The 18,121-nt window shown below is 43.3% G+C and overlaps 1 long non-coding RNA gene across 1 annotated transcript; it reads left to right on the top strand.

Annotated features, from left to right (window-relative positions):
- The first annotated feature begins 666 nt into the window (after positions 1–666).
- LOC137422612 (uncharacterized) lies at positions 667–15,286 on the top strand. The gene is made up of 3 exons (XR_010983540.2): positions 667–794; positions 14,588–14,651; positions 14,961–15,286. It is a non-coding gene; the product is annotated as an uncharacterized LOC137422612 (long non-coding RNA).
- Positions 15,287–18,121: the final 2,835 nt, after the last annotated feature.

Below are 18,121 nucleotides of genomic sequence, written 5' to 3'. Positions count from 1 at the left end.
TCACAGCACACCTAGAGTTTGCAAAAAGGCATGTCAAAGACTCTGAGAGCATGATGCAAAATATTCTGTGGTCTAATTGTGGAAGCCAAGTTGTTGGAACCATTTGAACCACGAAACGGATCACCAACCACTTCAAACTGTAATGAGGAATTTTGTTGAAGTACATGTACACGGAGAGAATGGTAATCATATAGATGAGTAAACACCAAGCACCCCTACCATTTTCTGAAAAATCAAGCGTCGTGTTAGTGGTATGTGTACATTGCCAAGAGAAACAGCGCAGCATGTTTAACTCCCCTAATGAGATTGTGAGCTGCATACGTGGCAGCTAGAATTCCTGGAAATGAGTTCCTCAACCTACATCAACAGAGTTTAAAAGTTCACCATTTTCCCTACTCCAGTGGGCAATGTTTCAGTAAGCTCCATACAATCTTCCCCAGCAACACAACAAACCCTTCACCGAAAGCTGATTTTCATCCAATCAGCCACAAAGTTACATGATAACCCACAAGCCCACAAGTTACAATAACAACTGCTGTCAAACTCAGAATGCAATTCATTTTTCCCTTGGCTTTGATTGGACAGAAATGACAATTACCATTTGTCAGCTTCTACAACCCTGTCTTTTTGTCATTTCTGACAAGCTGTTATCGCACTCCCTTCCCCAGTCGTCCATCGTCACTTCCCCAAGGGAGAGTTTCTACCTCCACCAGGATCCCAAAAGCGGGTTGCCCAGGCCCGGGAGCCGCAAGGGTTGGCAAATTCCTAGTAGGAGTTCGACCCTCCTCCTCGAGGTAGACCAGAGGCGACCTGGAAAAGAGCCTCTTATTCATCACTCACACCCAGTCATCCAAGTTTCTTCGTTATAGTTGGGTAATGATCTTTCTCCCATTTTGAATTTCTTCTCAAGAGGCGTTGACTCATCATCAATGCTTCCTCTGTTTGGCATGTGTTTGGGAAAGGTGTTGATGGGGGGGGGGGGGGGGGTGGGGGGGGTGATTTTGGTGGTGCATAGTGTCGCAAAGTGAATCGACTCCATCTCCGTCAGGTGAGTTATCGGAGTCTTCTTTCTGCGACCCAATGTCAAGTACTCGTCATTCTCTTGGCCACTCATCTCACTTTTTGTAACGGCAACATCCTGGAATCTTCTGACCCTACAAGACATTTTCTCATATACACTCAGATAAAAGCATCACCATATATGGATCATTTAATCACCACTATCTACACAACTAATGATTATATTTTTATGTTCTTAGTAATCTTAAATGCAAAAATGTTAATAGCTAATCTGAAAAGAGGTTACTCTTTTGCAAGCAATTAACTACAGTAGCCAGCTATCCAGCAATTACTTCCAAAAGTATTCCCAAACTAGCAACCTAGCCGGGAGGTAATAAACACCCAACACGGCTTGTGTTCTCATCCCTGCCACTTGTACATCGTCACTCTGCATTTATCACTCGCCTCTTGACTTCCGTTATTCGTTTGCAACATTATATGATTTATTCTCTTCAACTCATCGTCCAAATCACGGAAAGAACTTCCTTCAGACTCGTTTTCCCCCAAACTTCCACTTCCCTCTTCTCAAAACACCATATCAGTGTTTGTCATTTTTCTTCGACAGATTTTTTATCAAAGCCTTCGAACACGCTATCACCATTACACCTACTTCCTGTGGGACCTTCAAATAGACTCCATTTTAGGACATTTACCATATATCCCATTTGACACAACAGATCCCGTCCTAACAAATGAATTTGTTAAGTCCCCATCCCACAGAGAATCCAGTACAAAATCCTCCTCTTGACCTACAAAGCCCTCCATAACCTGGCCCCATCCTACCTGGCTGACCTCCTCTCCAGACACACTCCCACCCGCAACCTCCGCTCTGCTGGTACCAACCTCCCCCCCCCCCCCCCCCCATCCGGACCAAATTCAGATCCTGGGGGGACAGGGCCTTCTCCATCGCTGCTCCCACCCTCTGGAACTCACTACCTCACACCATCAGAGACTCCTCCTCACTCACCACAGTCAAAACATCACTCAAGACCCACCTGTTCAACACTGCATTCAACATTCAACCCACAGCATCTAACCCCTGACTATCTCTTCTCCTTCTCCTTCCTTTTGCTTTGATTATTTACCTATTGATTTTTGTCTTTTTGCACTTGTTTTTTTGTACTCTGTCAAAGCGCCTTTGGGCTTCTTGAAAAGCGCTATATAAAATAAATGTATTATTATTATTATTATTAAGTCAGTGGCTAACAACAAGCATGATGCTCTGCTAAAGGCCCAAATTCCACTTTGTATTTCTTTGTTGATAACCCCTCGCTCTTGCCCCATCATTGTTGGTTCTGTGAAGTCCATGGTCCTTCCTGCTGTCGTTTACGATTTTGGAACCCCTTTTTCTCATACCTTCACACTAGACAGCTGAAGAGGGCTCATTCTCCCACGAGTCCCAATAAACTCGACATCTCCCGGGTTGGTCTCATGACAGTCCTCACCTGCTGCTTCCATGAGCCGGCGGATGAAATGCTCGCACAAAACATTTTGGCATTTTAATAAAAATCCATGCAACTCTTAATTACTATGTACACTATCCCTCCTTTGCTAGTATGATCTCCATGATTAATACTAGCACGCATAGTAACAAGGCTTGTTCAGCTTCTGGTCACTATGGGCATTGATTTTTTTTTCAGGCAATGATTTGGTGGGGTTTAATTCGATAGTCACTGGTTGTGCCCGCCCTAATTCGTCTCACACCATTTGGATGTGTATTCCATCATTGTTCAGGTACTTTACTAGTACATCCAATCTCTCCCAAAATTTCCAAATTCCATAATTTCTAGAAACAGTCCAAAATAGTCACCTATCAGTTGCCACTCTTACCTTGGCATCTCCTTTCATTACTGTTATCATTGGAACAATCTCCTGAACAGCATGTCCTTCAGCCACCACTAAGGTCAAATGTGAAGTTATGTCAGTCGGTTGTTTCCACAACCCTTTCTGTTGGTCTGACAGTTCTATATGTACCCCTAAAATCCTTTTCACCAATCCAAACTGATTGTACCTCTATTGGGAAAAGGTTTCCTTAGTGGGATGAAGCGTGTTCCTCATTCCTAATCACCCATTAGCATAAAAACATGCTGTACAATGTAATGAGTCCTTCCAGTTTGCAACGTCGATCCGATACATCTGAACCCATTCCCCTACCTACTGGCTGCCTTTTCTGTCTCGAGAAATCACACTTTGAGTCAAAGTTCTCCTGTGGGTCTGTGAGCTCACTCATTAATGGCGTTTATCTTAATACCTTCTCTCCTGACAAGGTGGAGGAGTTTTTGTCAAACCTCGACTCTGATTCTGCAACTGGACCAGATGGCATCAGCCCACGGGTCCTAAAATCCTGCTCTGCCGCTCTATCTCACCCTCTCTCTGTTCTTTTCACCCTATCCTTTGCTCAAGGTCATCTGTCAGCATCCTGGAAATCAGCAAACATTACCGCTTTACACAAAAAAGGTGCAAAAACAGATCCTTGCAACTACAGACCAATCAGCCTGCTCCCAATTATCAGCAAAGTCATGGAATCCATCATTGCTTCGGATATGAAATCTTTCCTCTTCTCCAATGGCTTGATCTCTGATCATCAATTTGGTTTCAGACCAGGTCACTCTACTCTGGACATGCTGCTTCTGCTGTCTCAACAATGGATGGAGGTCCTCAATGCCAAACAGGAAATCAGAGCTGTCTCCCTTGACATATCACGTGCCTTCGATACGGTCTGGCACCCAGCTCTGCTCACCAAACTCTCCTCCTATGGTATCCATGGAAATCTCCATGCATGGCTTGCGGACTTCCTCTCTGGTCGTAGTCAACGTGTGGCCCTGAATGGATTTCTCTCATCTCCCCTTCCCGTTCAGGCTGGAGTTCCCCAAGGCAGTGTGCTGGGCCCTGTGTTTTGTCTGGTCTTTATCAATGATCTCTCCGACTCTCTGGAAAATCCTCTGTATCTCTTTGCTGATGACTCCACTCTCTGCCGCTCCATTCCTCTTCCCTCAGATCGGCAGTCTGCAGCCTCCTCACTCTCTGAAGACCTGGACAAAATCACAGACTGGTCAAACATGTGGAACATGTCTTTCAATCCTGACAAATCTCACACTCTTACTATGTCTCTCCGAAAAGATCGACTGGACAACCCTCCCATCTACTTTCTCAACAATCCTCTCCAAGAAGTTCTGTCGCTCAAGCTTTTGGGTCTCACCATCTGCCATGATCTTTCTTGGGAAAACCACATTTCCAAGCTGGCCTCCAAAGCCAGTCGCCGACTGGGCATCCTCCGTCGTGCGAAGTCCTTCCTAGGCACACCTGAGCTCCTCACCACATACAAGGCTTTCATCCGCACCTCAATGGAATACTGTTCTCCCCTATGGGCTGGTGCTCCTGCTTCACACCTGGCTCGGCTTCACGCTGTTGAATCCAAAGCTTTCAGAATCATTGGAATCTCCCGCGATGAAGCTATCTCTGAGGGCCTATCACTCACTCACCGCAGGCAGGTAGGTGGTCTTTCTGTCTTCTACCGACTCCTCTCCGGCCTTGCTCCCCCAGCTCTCTCTGTGCTCTGTCCCCCAAATATTCCTACAGGTCGCACAAGATCTGCCAGCCACCCTCTGATGGTTAAACTGCCGAAATCTCGGCTCTCTGCTCACCTTCACTCTTTCATTCCTCTTTTCTCCCGCCTCTGGAACAAACTCCCACACTCACTTCAATCACACTCCTCCCTCCAGGTCTTCAAAACAGCTGTTCACCACCATCTCTTATCTTCCCCCATCCAAAACCTTGATCTTTTCTACCCCCACTAATTCACCCCAGATCCACCTTGTTTGAAATTCCAACTTCTTTCCTGGAAGTCTTGGCAGTGTCCATATGTTTTATACCTCTCCCACCCCCCCCCCCCCCTTCCCATGCCTCCCCCCCAAAGCCCTCTCCCTCCCACAGTTCTCTCGATGTCTCCATGTCTCTCGGTCCCTGCTCTCAAATGTTGTGTTTGTGTCCTTCCCCCTCTCTCCCCATCTTGTCTACCGCTCCCGATGTTATTTGTTTTGTGTGTCTGTTTGTCTTTCTGTGTGATTAATGTTCGCTCTTTCACGAGCCTCGATCTTGTATACAAAAAAAAAAAAAAAAAAAATTCAAGTATTTAATGAGTATTTTCCCAATTCACTTCAGTATTCACATTTCCAACCTATTTGTTTCACACCCTTAATAAAACACATAACCCTTATCAGAATAGGGCACTGCATCAGAACACAGCTGCATTACTTAGAGCCCACCTGTAACCTCACATGTAACAACCCCTCTGCTGTCTTTTTGGTCAAGCCAGTGAAAATACTGGAAACTGTTATATCCCAGGGCTTTCCAATCAATATCCAAGGATATTTGCACAAACTCTCCTCAGTTCTACCTTTTCACAGCTGTTTCAAATTTCGCAGCTTGTCTGTCTGGTTGTCTAGCTGCTTGTCCACACTGAATAAGTATGCTTTTCTTTGCAACTGTTAATTCCAATTGACAATGAATTTTCACTACAGGCACACTTCCACCTGACATCATTTGTCAAAAATCCCGACGACAATATCTCCTGCACCGAGATTTCCTACACCATGTTCAATTTCACTTCCTATTCTAGCCCGGGTATACATGTGTCTTTTGATACCTCAAGGAGATGGATGCCCTGCCTTGAATACTCCCAGGTCACCTGTGGGCAAGGTGTAGTACCTGTCAGGCCCTCTTACCAGGGTCCCTTGAACCTCACGACTGCACCTCCTTGCTCATGCATGAATATGTACCGTAAAATGGGGGGAATAGGGACAGCAAGGTGAATAGGGACACAAACTAAAAAAAGTTCGGAAACTTTTTTCGCTGAAAATTGATAACCATACTGATTTGTTGATATTTGGGTTGAAAGTGTTCTCTTGTTTTAAAAAAAAAAAAGCAACTTATAGTCCCTATTAACCCCATATATGGGTTAAATAGGAATAAATAGGATTTTTATGGCTGTCCCTATTCACCCCGTTTTACGGGTGAATAGGGACAGTCACTAATACAAAAAAATAATAATCAAGAAACAATCCTGAGTTTCCAACTTATTGCTAAATTGATAGCTCAGATGGATGCACATAATATGCACCCATAATATAAACCACGGTGCCAATTAAAAAAATATGGGATAAAAAGTTTCTCCAAACTTTCCCTATTTCTTGATTATTATTATTTTGTATTAGTGACTGTCCCTATTCACCCGTAAAATGGGGTGAATAGGGACAGCCATAAAAATCCTATTTATTCCTATTTAACCCATATATGGGGTTAATAGGGACTATAAGTTGCTTTTTTTTTTTCTTTTTTTTTTTAAGAGAACACTTTCAACCCAAATATCTACAAATCAGTATGGTTATCAATTTTCAGCGAAAAAAGTTTCCGATTGTGTCCCGATAAGGACAGATTGTGTCCGATTGTGTGTCCGATTGTTTCCGAAAAGTGTCCCTATTCACCTTGCTGTCCCTATTCACCCCATTTTACGGTAGTCGGTGTTTTTCCTGGCCTTGTAATGATACCCACTAGGTTCGTAAAAAGAATGAAACACGCAGCGAAGTATGTTGTTGGCATCTTTTTGGGCCACGGATCGCACCACCTGGAACTGCCAATTGCGTACAGTGGAGAAAATTGTATTGCTTCTGTGTGCGTTGTCTTCTTCTTCATCCATACGTACCATTCATGTTTCTCTGCATGGGCACTCTTATCTCCACTATGTAGCTTTTAAAAACAGCATAGGTATGAGTTCACCTTTTTTTGAAATCCAGTTCATCAGACATGTAAAAAGTCTCTGCTGTTCAATGTAATAAATGCTGTACAATGTAATGTGCCTTCACCATTTGCAATAAAAGTTCACCATTTTCCCTACTCCAGTGAGCTATGTTTCAGTAAGCTCCATACAATCTTCCCCAGCAACACAACAAACCCTTCACCTAAAGCTGATTTTCATCCAATCAGCCGCAAAGTTACATGATAACCCACAGGCCCACAAGTTACAATAGCAACTGCTGTAAAACCCAGGATGCAATTCATTTTTCCCTTGGCTTTAATTGGACATAAATTACAATTACCATTTGTCAGCTTCTACATGATGACACTAAAATCGAACACTTCGCCCTTAATGCAAAGCGCCATGTCTGGCGGAATCCGAGCACAACTCATCAGCTATCTAACACCATCCCTACCGGGAAGCATGGTGGTGGCAGCATCTTCGTAGATAAACCATGGGGATGCTTTTCAGCAGCAGGGACTTGGAGACTTCTAAGGATAGAGGGACCAATGAATGGACCTAAATACAGGCAAATCCTTGAGGAGAACCTGCTTCAGAGTGCAAAATAACTGAGACTACGGTGAAGATTTTCATTCCAACAGGACAATGATCCCAAGCATACAGCCAAGGCAACACTTGAATAGCTTCAGAACAAGAACGTGAAAGTCCTTGAGTGGCCCAGCCAAAACCCAGGCTTGAATCCCATTGAGAATCTGTGAAAAGACTTGAAGATTGCTGTTCCCCAACACTCCCCATCCAACTTGACAGAGCTTGAGCAAATCTGCAAGGAAGAATAGGAGAAACTCCCCAAATCCAGATGTGCTAAGCTGATACAGATATACCCAAGAAGCCTTGATGCTGTATTTGCTACCAAAGGCGCTTCTACAAAGTATTTATTCAGAGGGTGAATGAATGAATGAATGAATGATCGTTTTAAGGCCATTTTCCCCACCAGAGCAGGGGTTAGCCTTGCGGGCCCCATGACAATCATGGTTCCTTGTTTGAGGCAATGTTTTTATGGCCGGATGCCCTTCCTGGCGCCAACCCTTAGTCACCTCTTATGATGCGCAGGGATACGGTGTACCTATTCTAAACCGGGGTACACACCGGTTTGTGAAGGGTGAATACTTATGTAAATTATATATTTCTGTATTTCATTTTTAATTATTTTGTAATGAATTCTAAAAACAATTGCACTTTGACATTATGGGGTATTATGTGTAGGTCATTGAAAAAAAATCTCAATTTAACATTTTTATATTCAGAATGTAACACAACAAAATGTGAAAAGTCAAGGGGTGTGACTACTGTCTGAAGGCACTGTATGCCGACTCGATGCATCCTTGATTGTTGTAGTAATAGAAACTGAGATGGTTTCATGCTACACCAATGGCCGAATGACCCTATTTTTCCAGAAATTGGACCAGGTTTATCCGAAATACCCAGTGTGGATCGGATCTGCAAAATGTTCGCTTGTGTTTTTGGAACATTTTACAGAGCACTGTTATGAAACAACAGAGATGGCTAGATCTTGTGATTATTTGTCATGATTGAGAAAGGATGCCATCCCCACGAATAAGCAGAAGAAACAGCCATCACTCCAAACTGTAACACCATCTCTAGCCAGCTACCAGCACATGTACATGGGCGATTAGAGTGATCAAACACCTGCGTTGGCCTGCCGGCAACCGATCTCACCTCACTACCACTCCACAGCCCCTTTCCCCCACCTCCAACACCACCCCTCCACTAGGGCGGGACATCGACAATGCATGACACAGTATGACCACAGGCACAAATAGTGTCCCTGGAAAGTATGAAACGGGGTGGCCCTGTAACATACAAGACACTGGGTCAGCTTGCAACGGTGGAGCAAGGCATTTGTCACCCATTTTGTCGGCAGTGTCCAAGTGTGCCTGGGCAGTGCCTGTGCTGTGTCTTGTCCGTGCTGTATAATGACATGTCCATGCTGTGTCATGCCGTGTCTTTGCTGTGTCATACCGTGTCCATCCTGTGTTATGTCCATGTAATGTCTGTGCTGTATCATGTCCGTGCTCCATCGTGTCCATGCTTTGTCATATCTGTGATGTGTCGTGCCATGTCTGTGCTGAGTCATGTCCGTATACGTGCTGTGACTTTTATGTACTGCGTTGTGTACATGTTGCTTCATGTCCATGCTGTACCATGTCCGTGCTGTGTCGTATTTCTTCTGGAGTAATGTAAGTGATTAATTAATACAAAATCCCTGATAATCCATCAATTGAACGGAAAAACAAAACCTACCAATCTGTAGTGAACATGCGACCGGCATTTTATCTGCACTACTAGAACGCCTCCATTATTGCCATGTCTGTCTAAATCACTCCAATAAGGCTCAGAACAATAAGGCTCCATAATTCCCTCGAATGCGTTTCCATCACTAATTTTGTCTCCAATAGTCTTCAAAATCCCACTGATCAGTTTCAGCAGACTGAGAACTTTCAGAGTTGCTAATGACGATTAAATCAGTATTGGAGGCCGAGCTCGACATTCATGTACACTGTTTGCATGTGAACCACCATTAGAATCAAGGTGGGTTATGAGTGTGACGTCTTTGGCGAAATAAAAAATCGACACTTTCAGGCTTGTCATGTGCGACAGACACTTTGATTGGCAAAAAAATAAAAATAAAAATTTCCCTTCAGATTATACCGTGATTAATGATTTTCAATGGTTTTCAGAAAGAAAAAATTTGCGTTCGTATTTCCCTTTAACAGTTTGCTTATTTGCTCTCCATGAGACTCGACCTAGTAAAAAATAAAAAAACAATGACTTTTTTGTCTTACCTTTTGCACATGAGCACAAACTGAAAGCAATAAGCCTCTTTTGCCAAGTCATTGCAATTGACTTTGGATCATCAGTTTGTTTTGCACATGAAGCAAGGTCATATCAGTTTGCTCCAATGTGCTTCAGATTTCAAGGTCATATCAGTTTGCTCCAATGTGCTACAGATTGCAAGGTCATATCAGTTTGCTCCAATGTGCTACAGATTGCAAGGTCATATCAGTTTGCTCTGATGTGCTACAGATTGCAAGGTCATATCAGTTTGCTCCAATGTGCTTCAGATTGCAAGGTCATATCAGTTTGCTCTGATATGCTACAGATTGCAAGGTCATATCAGTTTGCTCTGATGTGCTACAGATTGCAAGGTCATACCAGTTTGCTCTAATGTGCTTCAGATTTCAAGGTCATATCAGTTTGCTCCAATGTGCTACAGATTGCAAGGTCATATCAGTTTGCTCCAATGTGCTACAGATTGCAAGGTCATATCAGTTTGCTCTGGTGTGCTACAGATTGCAAGGTCATACCAGTTTGCTCTAATGTGCTACAGATTGCAAGGTCATATCAGTTTGCTCTGATGTGCTACAGATTGCAAGGTCATATCATTTTGCTCGAATGTGCTATTGATTGGCAGGTCATACCAGTTTGCTCTGATGTGCTTCAGATTGCCAGGTCATATCAGTTTGCACTGATGTGCTACAGATTGCAAGGTCATATCAGTTTGCTCTAATGTGCTACAGATTGCAAGGTCATATCAGTTTGCTCTAATGTGCTACAGATTGCAAGGTCATATCAGTTTGCTCTGATGTGCTACAGATTTCAAGGTCATACCAGTTTGCTGTGATGTGCTCCAGATTGCAAAGTCATACCAGTTTGTTCTGATGTGCTACAGATTGCAAGGTCATACCAGTTTGCTGTGATGTGCTCCCGATTGCAAGGTCATACCAGTTTGCTGTGATGTGCTCCCGATTGCAAGGTCATACCAGTTTGCTCTTATGTGCTACAGCTTGCAAGGTCATATCAGTTTGCTCTAATGTGCTACAGATTGCCAGGTCATATCAGTTTGCTCTGATGTGCTACAGATTGCAAGGTCATACCAGTTTGCTGTGATGTGCTCCCGATTGCAAGGTCATACCAGTTTGCTCTGATGTGCTACAGATTGCAAAGTCATATCATTTTGCTCCGATGTGCTTCAGATGGCAAGGTCATACCAGTTTGCTCTGATGTGCTACAGATTGCAAGGTCATACCAGTTTGCTCTGATGTGCTACAGATTGCAAGGTCATACCAGTTTGCTCTGATGTGCTACAGATTGCAAGGTCATACCAGTTTGCTCCGATGTGCTTCAGATTGCAAGGTCATACCAGTTTGCTCTAATGTGCTACAGATTGCAAGGTCATATCAGTTTGCTCTGATGTGCTACAGATTTCAAGGTCATATCAGTTTGCTCTAATGTGCTACAGATTGCCAGGTCATACCAGTTTGCTGGGATGTGCTCCCGATTGCAAGGTCATACTAGTTTACTCTAATGTGCTGCAGATTACAAGGTCATACCAGTTTACTCTAATGTGCTGCAGATTGCCAGGTCATACCAGTTTGCTCTAATGTGCTACAGATTGCAAGGTCATACCAGTTTGCTCTGATGTGCTTCAGATTGCAAGGTCATACCAGTTTGCTCTAATGTGCTACAGATTGCAAGGTCATATCATTTTTCCCCGATGTGCTACAGATTGCAAGGTCATACCAGTTTGCTCTGATGTGCTACAGATTGCAAGGTCATATTATTTTGCTCCGATGTGCTACAGATTGCAAGGTCATACCAGTTTGCTCTGATGTGCTACAGATTGCAAGGTCATATCATTTTTCCCCGATGTGCTACAGATTGCAAGGTCATACCAGTTTGCTCTGATGTGCCACAGATTGCAAGGTCATATCATTTTTCCCCGATGTGCTACAGATTGCAAGGTCATACCAGTTTGCTCTAATGTGCTACAGATTGCCAGGTCATACCAGTTTGCTCTAATGTGCTACAGATTGCAAGGTCATACCAGTTTGCTCTGATGTGCTACAGATTGCAAGGTCATACCAGTTTGCTCTAATGTGCTACAGATTGCAAGGTCATATCATTTTGCTCCGATGTGCTTCAGATTGCAAGGTCATACCAGTTTGCTCTAATGTGCTACAGATTGCCAGGTCATACCAGTTTGCTCTGATGTGCTACAGATTGCAAGGTCATACCAGTTTACTCCGATGTGCTGCAGATTTCAAGCTCATACCTGTTTTCTCTGATGTGCTCCAGGTTGCTGCAGCCCAGTTACATCTAGGAGCTAGGGTTAGGAGGTAGGGCTAGGAGCTAGGGCAAGGAGATAGGACAAGGAGCTAGGGCTACAAGTTAGGGCTAGGAGCTAAGGCTAGGAGTTAGGGCTACGAGTTAGGGCTACGAGTTAGGGCTACGAGTTAGGGCTACGAGTTGGAGCTTGTTGTTGGAGCTAGGGCTAGGAGTTAGGGCTTTGGAGTTGGGGCTAGGAGCTAGGTCTAGGAGTTAGGGCTAGGAGTTGAGGGAAGGAGCTAGGGCTGGGAGTTAGGGATGTTTGTTTCTTTCATATTTCTTTCTACTTTTTCACATTTCTCCTTATTCATTCCAATTCTTGCTTGTTCTTTCTTCCTCTCTTTCTTCATATATCTGTCCAAGGAGAAGTGAATTCTTGCAGATATTTTTCTGGAAGGTTTACTTGGCTGCGCCTGGATGAGTTTGAGGGTTGTGGAGTAGCGGCTGAAACCCGAATCCTATCCAGGTTCCTCCTGATGACTCCATCTTTGCTCTTTGCTTATTCGGGTTCCTTCTGATGACTCCAATGTAGTATTTGGTTTTCCGTTTCATTATTACTTTAAGGTACTCCTCAAAAGCAAATTATAAAGCCATGCAAATTCTAAAGTACTCATACTACACTGGACATCACTAACTGAGTGTTTTTTGTGCAATCCAAACATTTGCTAAAAGTACTTTTCCTACATTACATGACATCAAGGTCTAATGATAACATGGAAGAAAAGACATCTACATTCCAACTCAAACATCTTGCATGTCTAAATTTATCTTTTTGTCTTGCTGTTGCCATTAATGCAGAAAAACGTGTCCAAGACTGAAGCTTCGAATACTAGCTTGAACTCTCTCTTCTCAAGCCTAGTCAATAGTAGTGGTTGTTGTTAATTATTTGCAGCACCTTCGCCTCTACCAGGCAGCTTACCCGTAGAACTTGATGACCATTATTGGCATTCACTTGTCTCCCACATTTTGGAGATGTAGGACCTCTATAACCAGAATCTGTCTTTCATCGAAATGCCATGCCCTTTCTGGCTTGTATCCTCCAACTTGCATCATTTTGTCCAACAAATCATTGTGGTGGCAATGTGATGATAATCATCATTAACATCAGCTAATGCTTTTGGAAAAACATCATTGGCTGCAGCTGGCAGCAGGTGTTGCATTGCAGGCGTGCTCCGGTGATTGCAATTGAATTCCAATTAACATCGTAGGCTGAGCAGTGCACAATCTCACAGAAGCCCCTGGGGTCTGACACCATTTGCCGTTCTTTTCACCTTACAGCTGGAATGAACACTAGGCCAGGCAATTATTTGAAGCTCACTCAGCCCAAGGGAAAGCCCAGACAAGTGCATGGGTCAATTACTGACACGTGGGGTTACACGATTGGCATACAGCTTGAACCGCAAGCCCTGCAGGCTGTCTTAGTGTGAGGTCTTGGTGTGTTGAAACGTTATGCTTGGGTCTTGCACTCTGTTTTTCTCATCTTTCGTACACCACAGTGTCCAGAAAATGTTTCATCTTCAAGACAACGACCAATTTGGATTCTTTATTGAAGGTCGTAGGACAACATCTCCATGGCACAATTTTTACCTTTGTAATGTTTCATCATTCCACATTATTTATGCAGTCCACCTGAAATATTCATTATCATGTTTATTTAATTCTATAACTAATTCTACTTTTTCTTTTTCACCTGTCAATACATGTGGGTGTAGCGCTTTTCTTCTGCTTGTTGGTTTCTTTACTTGCATCGGGGGCACCTTCATGTGATGTGTGTGTAAGAGCATCGTTTTGCACATTTCTCAGTCCATTTTATGTTTTATGTGTCCCATCACCTTACAAAAATGTACTATAGAAATTCTATTGAAAACGTCCTTAGATGTTCTATAGAACATGTCTAAATAAATTCTATAGTACTTTAGGACCAAGGTCTATAGAATGGTTCATATAAATTCTCTATAGAAATTCTGTAAAAATTCTATAGAAATAGAATCGACAGTAAAAGTCGATATTTTCTATAGAATGTCTATATAATTTGGTATTAAAGTCCTATAGAATTTAGTGTAAAATGTCTATATAAATTTTATAGGGAATTTCTATGGAACAGTTCTATAGAATTTGGTCTTAAAGTACTCTAGGATTTTGTCTTAAAGTACTATAGCACTTGGTCTGAAAGTACGATACTATAGAATTTCCATAGCCAGGTTCTATAGAACGTATACAAAAACTATTACATAGAATTTCTAAGGAACAGTTCTATAGAATTTGGTCTTAAAGTACGATAGAAATTGTTCCATAGAATAAAATTTATGTCATACTCTAAGACCAAATTCTCTAGAACTGTTGCATAGAAATTCTATGTAAAGTCTTTAGAAAGGAAATTGAAGAAAGTCTGTTGCCCCTGCATCCATCTTGCTCAGATTGATGCTTTAGAAACCAAAGCCTTCAATATCATTGGAATCTCCTGCGATGATGCTGAGTGTATGGGACTGTCACTTTGCCATCGCAGACAGGTCGGTGGTCTCTCTGTCTTCTTCCACCTCCTTTCTGATTTTGTACCCTCTGCTCTTTCCGTGCGTTGTCCCCCAGGTTTCTGCAAGGCACACGTGGTCCACCATCAACCCCCTTCTGTTGAAACTACCTAAAACTACAGGTAACCTGTTGTTTAGCATTCCTGTATGATCAAAGCCCCCCCCCCCCCCCACACACAGTTGATACACTTGTTGCCACAGTAGCCATCTTGTAGAGTTTCCTTGCTCAACAAACGCAGGTGCTCAACTACCAACAGCTGTTCCCCACCTTATTGCTGCCACATTTTTATCAGTGTCGTTTTTGGCAGAACATGAAGACAATTACCATTGTAGTAGGATCATTATGCTGACTATCCCCCAAAAAATTGCAAGAAAACGTTATATTGTAGCGGCTACCGCTGGGTTTACACAATCGCCTTGCACCTACCAAGGACGCGGAGCGATCACCATGCCGGGCTCGTCCAGGACGCCCGGGCAGGCCCACGCTCAACTTGCCAGGCCTCGGCCGGGACGCCCGGGCATGCCCGGGCACGCCCGGCCACGCCCGCTCTCGACTTGCCAGGCCGCGTCCGGGACGCCCGGGCATGCCCGCCCTCGACTTGCCAGGCCGCGGCCAGGACGCCCGGCCATGCCCCCTCTCGCCTTTCCCGGGCAAACGCTCCGGGATAATGTGTGTATATATATTGCTGCCCGATAAACGGGCTTTTCAGAGTACCCGAGTTGTTTTGTGACAATAAAGAAACTCGGACGAATTCCAGCTTTTTGTCGCGTCCATTCTTCCGATTGACGTGGGAGCACAGCTCCTACAATATGGCGTTTTCCTGTAGTATTTGGTCCAAAGAACAACTTATCAATAGTAGGCCGAAATTGGCTCATCAGAAAGGTTCCAAATTTGACGTCAAACAGAATGGCTGCCATCAGACCAAAATGTCCAATATAGATGCATATCTTTTGAAACAAGCAGTTCTAAATCACTTTAAAAAGTAAAAAATTAACCATAAAACGTATTACCTTGGATGTCTTGCAGTTGACAGGAGTGTCCCAATGATGCCATGACGTCATTCGTTGTGTCATGACGTCATGTCATGACGTAATTACATGTAATCTGATGAAAAATTCCAAATTTATGAAAACTGAGATTCACAGGAGTATTTGAATTTTTTTTTGTCCTTTACATCTGTATGGTATGGCATCATCAAATCACCGATAACGTCAAGATGTTGATGCCTCAGCCACTCTCTTTATTAGTCCCCTACCGGTGTACACCGGAGGGGACTATAGGTTTTCACGCCGTCCCTCCGTCTGCCAGTCCGTCAGTCTGTCGTCTGTCAGTCCGTCACGCAAAGAACAGTTTTCCGGACTTTTTTTTCTAGACTCTTATGCTAATGATTTCAAACTTGGCACATGGTTTCCTCATGATAAGTTACAGATCAAGTTCGAACTTCACGACGTTTCGATCATTTTTGACAAAGTTATGGCACTTTGAACTTTAGGAATTCTGATAATTATTTTGATGATCCTTAACTCAGTGCCATTTTAAGTTTTAATTTCCTTTAAAAAAGATTTTCTCTGCAATAATAGGACCGATTGAGGTCAAATTTTCACCGTAGGGGGGACTCGGTCTGTAGAATATTTTAATCGTAATTATGACGTCACAGGTCACATAGTTCGGCCGCCATATTGTTTTTCGTGCAAACACGAAAACCCCTTTTTCTCTGCAACGGCTGAAAAGATCGAGGCCAAACTTTGCAGGCAGAATCGCATACCCATGACGAACAAAAAAGTCAGCAAGCATGACGTCATGCGTCACATGGTTTCAGAGTTTTGACGTTTTTAATCATGAACCTTTAAAACCGAGCTCCTCCCTCATTTTTGATCCAATCGAGGGGAAACTTCACAGATCTGTTCAGCATGTCAGTCTACTAAAATGTCCTTTTGGAATTTGCGATAGGGCATGTGGTTTGACAGATATCGTTAATTAAACGAAAAAAAATAAAAAAAATGGATATCTCTTGAATCGCTAGTACCTCAACCGTGAGTTGGTAATTATATAATTCACACAGTGCAATACGTGCTCCACGGAGCGACCTTGCGGGCTTATCAACGAGGCGAGGCGTGACACACATGTGTCTCAGCATACCTCAGATCAAGTTTGAAAACCAGCATCAACCGTGCATAAATTTGCATATTCGATCATTTTTGCCAAAGTTATGGCACTTTGAACTTTGGTATGGGACATGTATTGCAGCGCAATACTCAGAATGCTTGTTAACATGCAGTTTCATATATGCAAAATGACATAGAGTTTGGTCAATGTATCCTGTTTTTCTCAATTAGTTGGTACCCAGAATGTCATTCCAGTTGGGATACCATGACTGCTTTACAAAAAGAAGTCACAAATCAGTCCTCATTTTCATCTAAAATGGGAGCATGGCTCATATTTTCACAGTTGCCATCCTGGCAAGGTCCACAAGCCCCGGTGCATTCAAGTCCGTACTTCTTACAACTACATCTAAATGTGTTGCATCCAGCTGAGCAGTTGCAGTGAACCATTTTTAGCAGGATGTCAGGAGCAGGGTTATTGTCCATCATTACTGGTGTCAGTTTGTCACCTTGAATATCCCAGCCCCATTTTGCAGGGTCCATGTTGTCACTATGGCCCATCCATTCCATGACTTGAAGGTGACTGCATCTTGAGTGATGTTTTGTAGCTGAGGTTGTGGGGGGAAATCGCTCTGGGGTTACGAATGTCTTTGCTGTCGCCACTTTTTTGCAGAGATGACTGTACCGCAATGATGCTAGAGAGTCGGACTTTGTCCCGTTAAATAATGATACCATTGCTTTACACCCAGCACTTTCTACAGCAACTTGATCTGTGTCTGGTGCACAGAAAACCCTTGAACAGGTATGCAATACAGAATCACCCTTGGTGACTTTTTGAAACACTGATTTTTTTTCCAACACCAAAGATTCTAGAGGTAGTGTCACACCCAGTGAATGCATGGGCAAACAACAAATCAGTACAGACATCATCCCCAAGTAACTTCTTCAAAATTTTGATATTGTACACATTTGGTTTCCCTTTGTCTGACCGAAAGTAGAGCTCCTTACTGTCTATTTTCCCATGATACAGAAGTAATACTCGGAGATCTGTATCTTCTCCGATAAGGGTGGTTGATTTGGTTTTGGACATAGTGACGGCTGCTTTCACTATGTCCACGTCGGCATCTCCCTCAGCCTGTACAACATGGCAGTGTTTTTGTCTCAGGCACACCGTAATCATATCAATTAGTGACTTTTTGTTCCTTTCATTGGAAAGGAAATCATCCTTCCCCACGAATTTGGTTGTCTCTGTAATATTGACAGTATTTCTCACAGTTGTTGTCTTCCATCACTGGTGGTTGTTGTCCTTTGTGCTGGGTCCTCCATATCCGTCGAAGACAATGGTTGCTTTACCATACAATTCTGTCATAAAAGATGCGTAAGCATCAGCAATTGAACTGTATGTGCTTCCTTCAGTCCATTTCAGCCGATGTAGGAGGGAACCCCCGTCTAAGACGTAGTGCTCAGTCTTTGGAATAGACTGAAGGAC

Source organism: Myxine glutinosa, chromosome 2 (genome assembly GCF_964187855.1).
Source record: "Myxine glutinosa chromosome 2, kmMyxGlut1.1, whole genome shotgun sequence".
Classification (NCBI taxonomy): Eukaryota; Metazoa; Chordata; class Myxini; order Myxiniformes; family Myxinidae; genus Myxine; species Myxine glutinosa.
Note: the sequence above shows the minus strand (reverse complement) of the source record. Positions and strands in the feature narration are given on the sequence as shown.